This window comes from Chiloscyllium plagiosum, unplaced genomic scaffold, assembly GCF_037043375.1.
Source record: "Chiloscyllium plagiosum isolate Xiang-an unplaced genomic scaffold, Cpla_swu_hap1 HiC_scaffold_16, whole genome shotgun sequence".
Taxonomy (NCBI): domain Eukaryota; kingdom Metazoa; phylum Chordata; class Chondrichthyes; order Orectolobiformes; family Hemiscylliidae; genus Chiloscyllium; species Chiloscyllium plagiosum.
Window position 1 is genome coordinate 28,399,851 of NW_028270154.1, and position 9,504 is coordinate 28,409,354.

At 39.2% G+C, this 9,504-nt stretch overlaps 1 long non-coding RNA gene across 1 annotated transcript in view; it reads left to right on the top strand.

Annotated features, from left to right (window-relative positions):
• LOC122556899 (uncharacterized) overlaps positions 1-8,514 on the top strand; it is a 157,568-nt gene extending 149,054 nt beyond the window's left edge. The window contains exons 5-6 of the long non-coding RNA XR_006313691.2: positions 4,909-5,000; positions 8,319-8,514. This is a non-coding gene — a long non-coding RNA (uncharacterized LOC122556899). The remainder of the gene's footprint in view (positions 1-4,908; positions 5,001-8,318) is intronic.
• The last annotated feature ends 990 nt before the right edge of the window (positions 8,515-9,504 follow it).

The window sequence follows — 9,504 nt, forward strand, 5'->3', positions numbered from 1 at the left end:
TTGCAATACTGCATGCTTTAAAAAGTTTTCTTTCAGCATGGTACACTATCTGATGATATAATGAGACTTCACCTTGTATCAAATTAAAAATAAGTGAGGAGTCCATGGACAGAATTCAGGGTTTGAATCATTTATTTTCTCCAGAGATACTTTTTGGCTTTTTTCCTGGTGTATGTTGTTCTAGTTCATTAATTTCTTTATGTGAGTAGCTATTTGTCTCCTTGCTGCTCTTTAACAGCGTCCTACTTAGGCACAGTTTTGGAAAATAGCCCATTTTCTTACATTCTTTTCTCATATCTGGACACTGCTTGTGCCAGTAAGGTTTCCTTGGTCCAGAGTGCCAACTCTTATTATCTGGTATTTATCTACCTACTCTCTCAACTGGTTTTTCACATATATCTTTAGGATTCTGCATTCTGCTGACCACTGTGATCAGAGTGAGTTTCTTCATGTAGGATTGACCTATTTTGCTTCCAGATTTTTGCTTCATTCACCATCTGAATAGTTTTCTTCTCTTGACTACAATAAATCTGACAAACTCATCAATAATCCTACTAACAATTCTGACTTTTATGAATTCTAAACTTAAAGTTCCATGAACACATTTTCCACAAATTTGCCGAGTTCATTAATAAAGATATTTCTGGAATCCTTTTGATACAATTCTCTTCTATCAAGTCTTAATCTTTCAAGACATGTATTCATTCTGAGGTTAAAGCAAGCATTAACAGCTTTTAGAGCTGTCAAAAGTATTGTTTGCATCTTATAAACTTGATGAGCTTTACCATTGTCAGCTACATTCCCAAGTCTATAAGAATGTAGTTATTTTAAGATTAGATTACCTACAGTGTGGGAACAGGCCCTTCGGTACAACCAGTCCACACCGACCCTCCAAAGAGTAACCCACCCAGACCAATCTCCCTCTGACTAACGCACCTAACACTATGGACAATTCACCTAACCAATACAACTTGGACTGTGGGAGGAAATCAAAGCAAACCCACGCAGACACAGGGAGAATGTGCAAACTCCACACAGACAGTTGCCCAAGGCTGGAATTGAACCTGGGTCCCTGGTGCTGTGAGGCAGCAGTGCTAACCACTGAGCCACCTTTGTTCAGCTTCTGATTTAGTGTCTAATTTAGAAAGAATTCTGTACCTTAACTATAAACAGCTTGGATGAGATTATAGAAGGCATAGTTAGTTATTTTGTGGATGACACCAAAACCTGTGGTTTTGTGCATTGTGAAGAAGGCTTTCTAATTACAAAGAGATCTTAATCAATTGGATCCATCGGTTAAGGAATGGCAGATGAAGTCCAATTTGGATAAATGTGAGGTATTTAATTTTGGTAATTCAAACAAGGATATAATTTGTAGATTGGTAGAGCCCTGGGTAGTTTTGTAGAACAGAAAGAACTAGGGGTTCAGTTTCATAATTCTTTGAAATTTGTATCACAGGTAGACAGTATGGTTAAGAAGGCATTTAGCATGCTTTCCTTCATTACTCAGATCTTTGTTTGTAGGAGTTGGGGTATGATGTTGAGGTTGTTACAAGACATTTGTGAAATCTCTTCTGCAGTATTGTATGCAATTCTGGTCACCCTGTTACAGGAAGGACAATATTAAACTGTAGAGGGTTCAGAAAAGATTTTTTAGGATGCTGCCAGGAATTGAAGCTTTGAGGTATAAAAATAGACTGAAAAGACTGGGACATTTTTCTTACTGGAGCATAGGAATTGAGGGGTGGCCTTATTGAGGTTTACAAAATCATGAGGGGCATAGATAAGGTGAATGACAAGGGCCTTTTCCCTAGTGGAGAGTTCAATACCAGGGGGCATATTTTTAAGGTGAGAAGAGAAAGAATTAAAAAGAACAGGAGAGGCAACATTTTTACACAGAGGATGGTTTGTATGTGGAATGAATTGCCAAAGAAAGTGGTGGATGTAGGTACAATTGCAATGTTTGAAAGGAATTTGGATAAGTTCATGAACAGGAAAGATTAGAGAGATATAGGCCAAGTGCAGGCAGGTGGGATTTAGTTTGGAAACATAGTCAGCATGGACTGGTTAGACAGAAGTGTCTGTTTCTGTGGTATATGACTCTGATTTTATCATTCTATAACTGAAGGCAAACAGCAATTCAGGTTAACTCTTTATTTAATGAACTTTATATTGCATGAATGAACTTTGTTTGGAATGACCTCAGGAATTTTAGAATCCAACAGATTGAGAACTGGATTTCCAGCTCTGGTTAGAAAACCTATTGTAAACTGCAGTCCAGTCATTCACAAACAGCATTTTTTTAAATCAAGCTTTAGTTTTTTTTCTATTTGCTTGCTTTTAATAGTTTGCCTTCTGTGCTATATCACAAGCACAAAACAACAATTAGTCATAGTCATAGGATTTAAAAGTCTGTTCAGATCTATTATCTGTGATTTTAATGATTAAAGAGTGGGATCATGGGATCTGAATTGTAAAGCAACTCACATTTTGCTGAAGTTCATAAACTGCATTTAATTTGTTAAACTCACATAGAAATATGCAAATTATTTTTATTACAGCTTGACAGTAGTTTTACATAACATTATTCATCATCTGCACAGTATTTCAACTTCAAAATTATTGAAATTGGATTATCAGCCTTAGGTGCTGAGAGTCATCTGATATTGGTAGTGTGAGTAGCCTTCAGAAATATAATGTTTCACAATATTGCAGAGGTGGCTCTGTGATACAATGTGAGGTGTGAAATCTACAGGTTTTGGGTGCGTGAGAATGTTTAATTTTTTTAACCAACTGGTTTTGAATGTGCAAAGAATATAATTGGGTATGATGTGCAACCACATGTCTGGATTTCAATTTGACTGCTTTAAAGATTAATGGAGCTGGAATTTAGGAGAAAATGTTTTTAAAAGTAGCAGAGTCAGGTGGATAAAAGGCTATGCCCTTCTTAAATGAGGCATCAGTATAATGTATCTCTTGCACAGGAAGGGTGAAGAAGAATGATCCTCTCCCCATAGATGGCAAAAAGAATTTTTTTGGCAAAGATGTGTCAAAGGAGGTGAGCAGAGGAAATATAATACTTATACATGAATCCAATGCATGAAGTGACTTATTAACTCAACCAAGCAAGGAAAGGTGAGCAGAGTTGCAGATTCACATCCAGTCATGACTGAAAGTGAACAATTATACAAATAACTTGCAGAGGAGGCTCCACAAATGTCCTTCAACTCATTTTTTTGAGGAAGCCCAGCACATCAGTGTGAAAGACAAGGCTGAAGCACTTACAAGCGTACTGAACCAGAAACACTGAGTGGTAGATCCAGCTCAATCTCCACGTTCAGTTCGCAGCACCCTCGATGCCAGTCTTCATCAAATTTAATTCAATCATGTGAAATCAAGAAGGCACTGTGCTCTCCAAAGTCTGTGAGCAAATTTCTGGCAAGAGTAATATGAACTAATATTCCAGAATTAGCTGTGCCCCAAGCTGAACTACTTCAGTACAGTTATAATACTGGCACTTACATCACAATGTTGAAAATTGCCAAATAATTATCCATCTTCAAAAAGCAGGGCACATCCAATTCAGGCAATTATTACCTCATCAGTCTAGTCTTGATCATCAGCAAAGTGTTGGAAGAAGCCATTGACAGTACTATCAAGCAGCACTTGCTTAATAATAACCTGCTCTCTGCTGCTCAGTTTGGGTTCTGCCAGGATCACTCAGCTGATGATCTCATTAGAGCTCCAATCCATTTTAACAAGACATTTGGACTCAAACGATAAGGTGACATTGACTGACCTTGAATGTTGGGGTGGGTTTGAGGGACTAACACATAATCTGCCCCAGGCATCAATCCTCTCCTGTGTCAGCTCAGCATAGCTGTGATTCTCTTTTTTAAAACAAAATCAAAAACCTATATGCCTCCTCATGTAATATGTTCAGTGATTTAGTCTCCAACCTTTGGAGATAGAGAATTTCAGAAAATGGGAAGAGCACCACTAGCAAGATCAGTTCCAAGTCTCATCATTCACTGCAAACTGTATTGCAATTCTAACACTGTTTGTATCAAAATCCTGGAACATCTTTCCTAAGAGCCCTGTGAGTGGTCCTACATGGACTGCAGCAGTTCAACAGCCTGACTTCCTGCCACTTTAGCAGGAGCAATTAAGGATCGGAATAAATGCCAGTCGAACGAGTGCTGCCCTTGCCTGAGTAAATAAAAAAGGAGAAAATAATGAAGAATTAAGGAAGAATGTATAGAGACTATCATGTTTATACTACTGACACATTGCTCAGACAATGAAAAAAATCTCATGTGCTACAATTTATGCAGAACTATTTCAGTTCCTTCAACAGCATTGTGAATTGTACTCAATGTTTAAGCAGTACAGCCTGTTTTCTGCAGAAAATCTGCCATATTCATGAAACAGGAGAAAGTGAGGACTGCAGATGCTGGAGATCAGAGCTGAAAAATGTGTTGCTGGAAAAGCGCAGCAGGTCAGGCAGCATCCAAGGAGCAGGAGAATCGACATTTCAGGCATAAGCCCTTCTTCAGGAATGCCCTTCCTGAAGAAGGGCTTATGCCCGAAACGTCGATTCTACTGCTCCTTGGATGCCGCCAGACCTGCTGCGCTTTTCCAGCAACACATTTTTCAGCATATTCATGAAACAGTCCATGAGCAATAAACCTGCTAATGACAAACGAGAAGCAAGCTAAAATTCAACTCTTTCCTAAAGTCACTGCAATTAGTTTCTTATTTGCTTTGAAAAGACTTTCCATGTTGGCAACTTAAAACTAAATTATACAAGGGTCCTCTAGACCTTGCTTATGGTTTCAATGTAAAAAGCTAAATGCAGGAAGTCTATTCATAGATTTTCCACAACAATATTATGATTTCAATTTACAGATTCTCCAGATAGAAATCAGTCTTCTCTCTTCAAGGATCAACTCATAATTTGTCGGGAGTAATTCAGTCTAATGCAGAACAAATTAATTCTTGTGAGTATAAGTGATCTCAGGTCACAGAATATTCCATTCATTGTCTCAGTTTGATGAGAGGTTTTTGGCTAGTGTTCTGTCTAAAGTGTTGGAACTTTCATTAAATTAATGCCCTGGGGAAGTTCATAAAAATCCAATTTCTTCCTTTACACATTGTAAATTCCTTGCTATTCAAGCATGACCACTGTAAGCGTCTGTCTTGTTTTCTGAGGGTCCTCAGATGACTGAACAGTGTGATGTGGGATCAGCATATTGATGTAGTGTTTGTACTGACCATCTTAATGTTGTTTGTTTATTTTCTGGAGGGTGTTCTGCATCTATGAACCAGGATTCTGTTGTTTTTGATTTTCATGGTTGAATAAACAGTCTGAAGTGTATCGCGTTAAAACAACTATTTACACGGTACTTGAATATGATCTACATTATAACAGAGATTGTTAGGATCACACTAATCTGGTCTGGGGGTGTACATACATGTGTGCAAGTTCCAATACTCGAGGGTGGGATTCCAAACTCTCAACAACAGAAAGGCCCATCCTCACAAAATACATCATTGAGACAGAAGTGGAATGGGATCCTTAAGTGTCCATTAGCTGACTACTTAATTCTCTCAATCTGCCTAAGAATGAGCAGGCTACCTGACCCCTTACCTGCTTAATGTAATATAGAGATGAGTTGGTTATTTTCTTTTTTCTTATGGAGTCATACAGCGCTAGAAACAGGCCCTTCAGTGCACCATGTCTCTGCTGACCAATAAACACTAAACTATAGTAATCCCATTTGCCTGCACTTCGTCCACAGCCTACTATTCCTAGTTTTTAAAGTACTCATTCAGATTGTATGAATCAGACCAAACTCCCTCAAAATATATCAAGAAGATTGATTACAATCTAACTTTTTAACTTAGTTACAGTGCAAGATATTATGTTCCAGATGGGATTTGACTGAGTTCTAAGGAAAACACACCTTATTCTTCGATCACAATTAAAACACAAACAAAGAAAAGGCATAACTTTAACTGTATTGAAATACTTAATATATTATTTAACTACTACTCATCAACAGTCCAATACAACAGCATCCCATCCTTAGCAAAAGCAAATTCAGCAAAATAGATTTCTCTCACTTGCTATCTCCTCCAGTCCAGGAGAAGGAACACCGATGGAATGAATCCAGCAGCAGCCGGAGAACTCAAGCTTATGCAGCAGCAGAGAGAGAAAGAGCTGTATTTAGCAGTTTCAACTCCAAAACCCCAACTGCAACAACCAAAAGCAAAAACGAAAGCCTTGGGTCTGTGTGAGCCTGACCCCATCCACTCTTCTGTCTAATTTAAAAAAAGAACCAACGCTAGTTACTCTGTTCTCCATGGAGCTAACACATCTGCACCAGATTTATAACACCTCCTTTAAGAGATACAGGATAGAACAAATCCCTCTTAAAGGCATATATCATCACAAGATGCATCTTATAACAAGATGTGGGTGTCATTGGTTAGACAACCATATACTGCCTCTCCTTAATTCCCCTCAAAAAGATGGTAAGTCACCTTCTTGAACCATTGCAGTCCATGCAATTCGGCACTCCTATGTTGCTGTTTGGATGGAAGTTCCAAGAATTTGAATGATGTTGGACCTAAACACATGCTAACATACAAATTAGAAGCAGGAGTAGGCCATCCAGACAAGTAGAGTATTCCATCATACACCTGACTTGTGCCTTGTATGTGGTGGAGAGACACTGAGAGGACAGGAGGCAAGTTAGTCTCTGGCCTACTTTTGTAGCCACTGTATGTCTACGTCTGTTTCAACTTCCGATCAATGGTAATCCAGAGCTTGTTAATCGTGAGTTTTCAGTAATGATAACATCACAAAGTCAAGGGGAAATGGTTGAATTTTCTCTTGTAGCAGAAGCTTATTGCCTCGCATTTGTGTAGCACCAATACAACTTGATCTTTAACAGCTCAAGCCTTAATGTTGACCAGGTCTTGCAGCAGATGTTTATGGGCTGCTTCAGTATCCAAGGAGCTCTAAATGGTGTTGCGCGATCATCAGTAAATATCTCTCTTTCTCCCTTATGAAATGGAGATTATCATTGATGAAGAAGATGGTTAAGCCTTAGACATCCTGTTGCTGCAGACTGAACATGCACTTTATTTTACATGACTGCTGGAGATGAAGGGGAAATGGAAAATTCACCCTGGTTGGCAGCCTTAAACAGTTTGCTAGCCATAATGCGGATATGCCCCTTACCAGGGACAGCTAGAGAATAGTCATTTCATACAGATGTTCTCTGATTACTTCCTTTTTGGTGGAGGCACATAATAAGGAGAAATGAAGAGTTTATCTGAAAGGAACTTGCTGCCTGCAGGCACGTATCTCTAGTGATGTCCTTAAGCTAATATCATATGTAATTTCATCCTATAAAGTGATTCGAACTCTTTTTGATTTTCAAGGGTTGAGATAGCATCCCTATTCATCCAAATCTTGTCTGAAGATTTAACACCAAGAGAAAATGAGGCAACATTTTAAAGTTGAGTCAGTACTCATAAGGCAGCTGATGTGAAAAGGGTTCTTTTAAAAAATTGATTTAATGTGGTATGTTTATTGTGCTACATTAAGCATACCATCCACCGAGCTGAAAGGAACATTGCTGCGAACTGCAAAGTGACTGATTACTTTTGTCACTGAACTGGCACTAGCTCACTTTATTTAATAAAACTTGCATCATGCATATCCTCAGAATGCTGAAAGAGTTCCTCTATCTTATTCCAAAAAAATTCCAAAATAACTGGCATCTACAATGAAAGCAATGTGAATCTGTCAAATGCTTATTCATTGCCATCCAGATATTATATACCAAGTTAAAGGCAATGTGTGTCAGGGAGAGAAGTGTTTATGAGGTATCCTGAGAAGGTTTTTTTGTTTAGCATTAGTTGTCAATATGTTTGCTACTGTAAAGAAACCAGAAAGTGCTGGTGAAATTCAGCACAGGCAGCACCTGTAGATGGGAAACAAGGGTTAAAGTCTTTAGTTCCAAAGAAGTCGTATAGGACTCAAAATGTTGTCGGGGGCAGGAGGCGTGAGGGTGTTCTCCCAGTCCCTGAACAATGTGGGCAATAACATATCAGTTGGGAAAATAAGGCAAGATCAGAAAATGTAAGATTCTCCATATTGAAAGAAAATCTGAGTTTCCACTCAGAGTTTAAACAACAAGGTGAGAATTCCACAGGTGAGCAATACGGGGACTATTTACATGTGCTATCATCTCATTTATATACAATCTTGCCTCAGTTAAATGCAATTTTCTATTCTCCCACAGAGAGAAATTCAACAGCAACGAGTGGCTCCCTAGCAACTCTAGCTTGCCACTTGCTCCATTGTAATCTTGGCCTATAGTCACCAACATGTCAGGACACTGTACTGAGCAGTACCACCAGCACCCCCCTTATTGAGAGGTTGGCATCAATTTTCATCCTGGCAGTGGCAAGTACTCCTATCACTGAGGGAGTGCAAGACGACAGGTAAGAAACACCATAGAAGTATGGTGCACAGGCAATGAGGTGAGCAGCAGAGAATTACATGGTATAACTCATTAGGGCACAAAGAGAAAGAAACTCCAGGTAATTCCCCAAAAGTGACACATAGCTGATGTTTGGTAAAATTTAGCCTGTTAACCTTGCTTTTCTTTCCAAAGATGCTGCCAGACCTGGTTTTCTCCAGCAGTTTCTACTTCTATTGCCTATCTCCATCAATACTTCTGTTTTGTACTGAAAAATTGAATAAATTCAATTTGAACATCTTGGCATGATTATAATTGCCTGACAAGAACTGTTGGCACCAGCAAATACCATTTGAGGACCTAGACATTTTAACTCCCAGGCCTCATTTGCAATTTTTAGACATATATTCAGGCAACGGGGGCTTCATTGGGTGGGCCAGCATTTATTGGCCATCTCTAATTGTCCTTGAGAAGGTGGTGGACAGCTGATTCCTTAAACCTTTTGGTGTATTTGGTGTAGATATATCCTCAAAACCATCAGAGAAGGAAGTCCAGGGTTGTGAATTAGTCTCTTGCTCTAACACAACAGGAGTTGCTAACTGACCAGTGGGGAGATGTACCATTCAGTTCAACAGGTGACTGCAGGCAGCGACTTGAAAGTACAGGGTCTCCTACACTCAGGTGAATACTTGAGAAGAGTGGTGTGTTGAAGAGTTGAGGGGACGTCGTGGCTGGCGGAGTGGGTGGAAGCTGGTGGGTGTGGACAGGATACGCAGGGATACCGTAACATGGCTTTATGATGTGTGTCTCTTTCTTGAACTCAGGAGCATTGAAATTGAAAAGAACGTCTCTTTCTGGGCCACCTCTGGCTGCCAGGTTAGCGGGGGAACCATGATTACCCTGAGTACTCCTGGAGAAAAAAATTACACCGTCAATTTACATATTTAAAAATGGACCGGTTAATTATCATCTGCTCAACAGAGCAGGTTAAAATTGTAATGTTGAA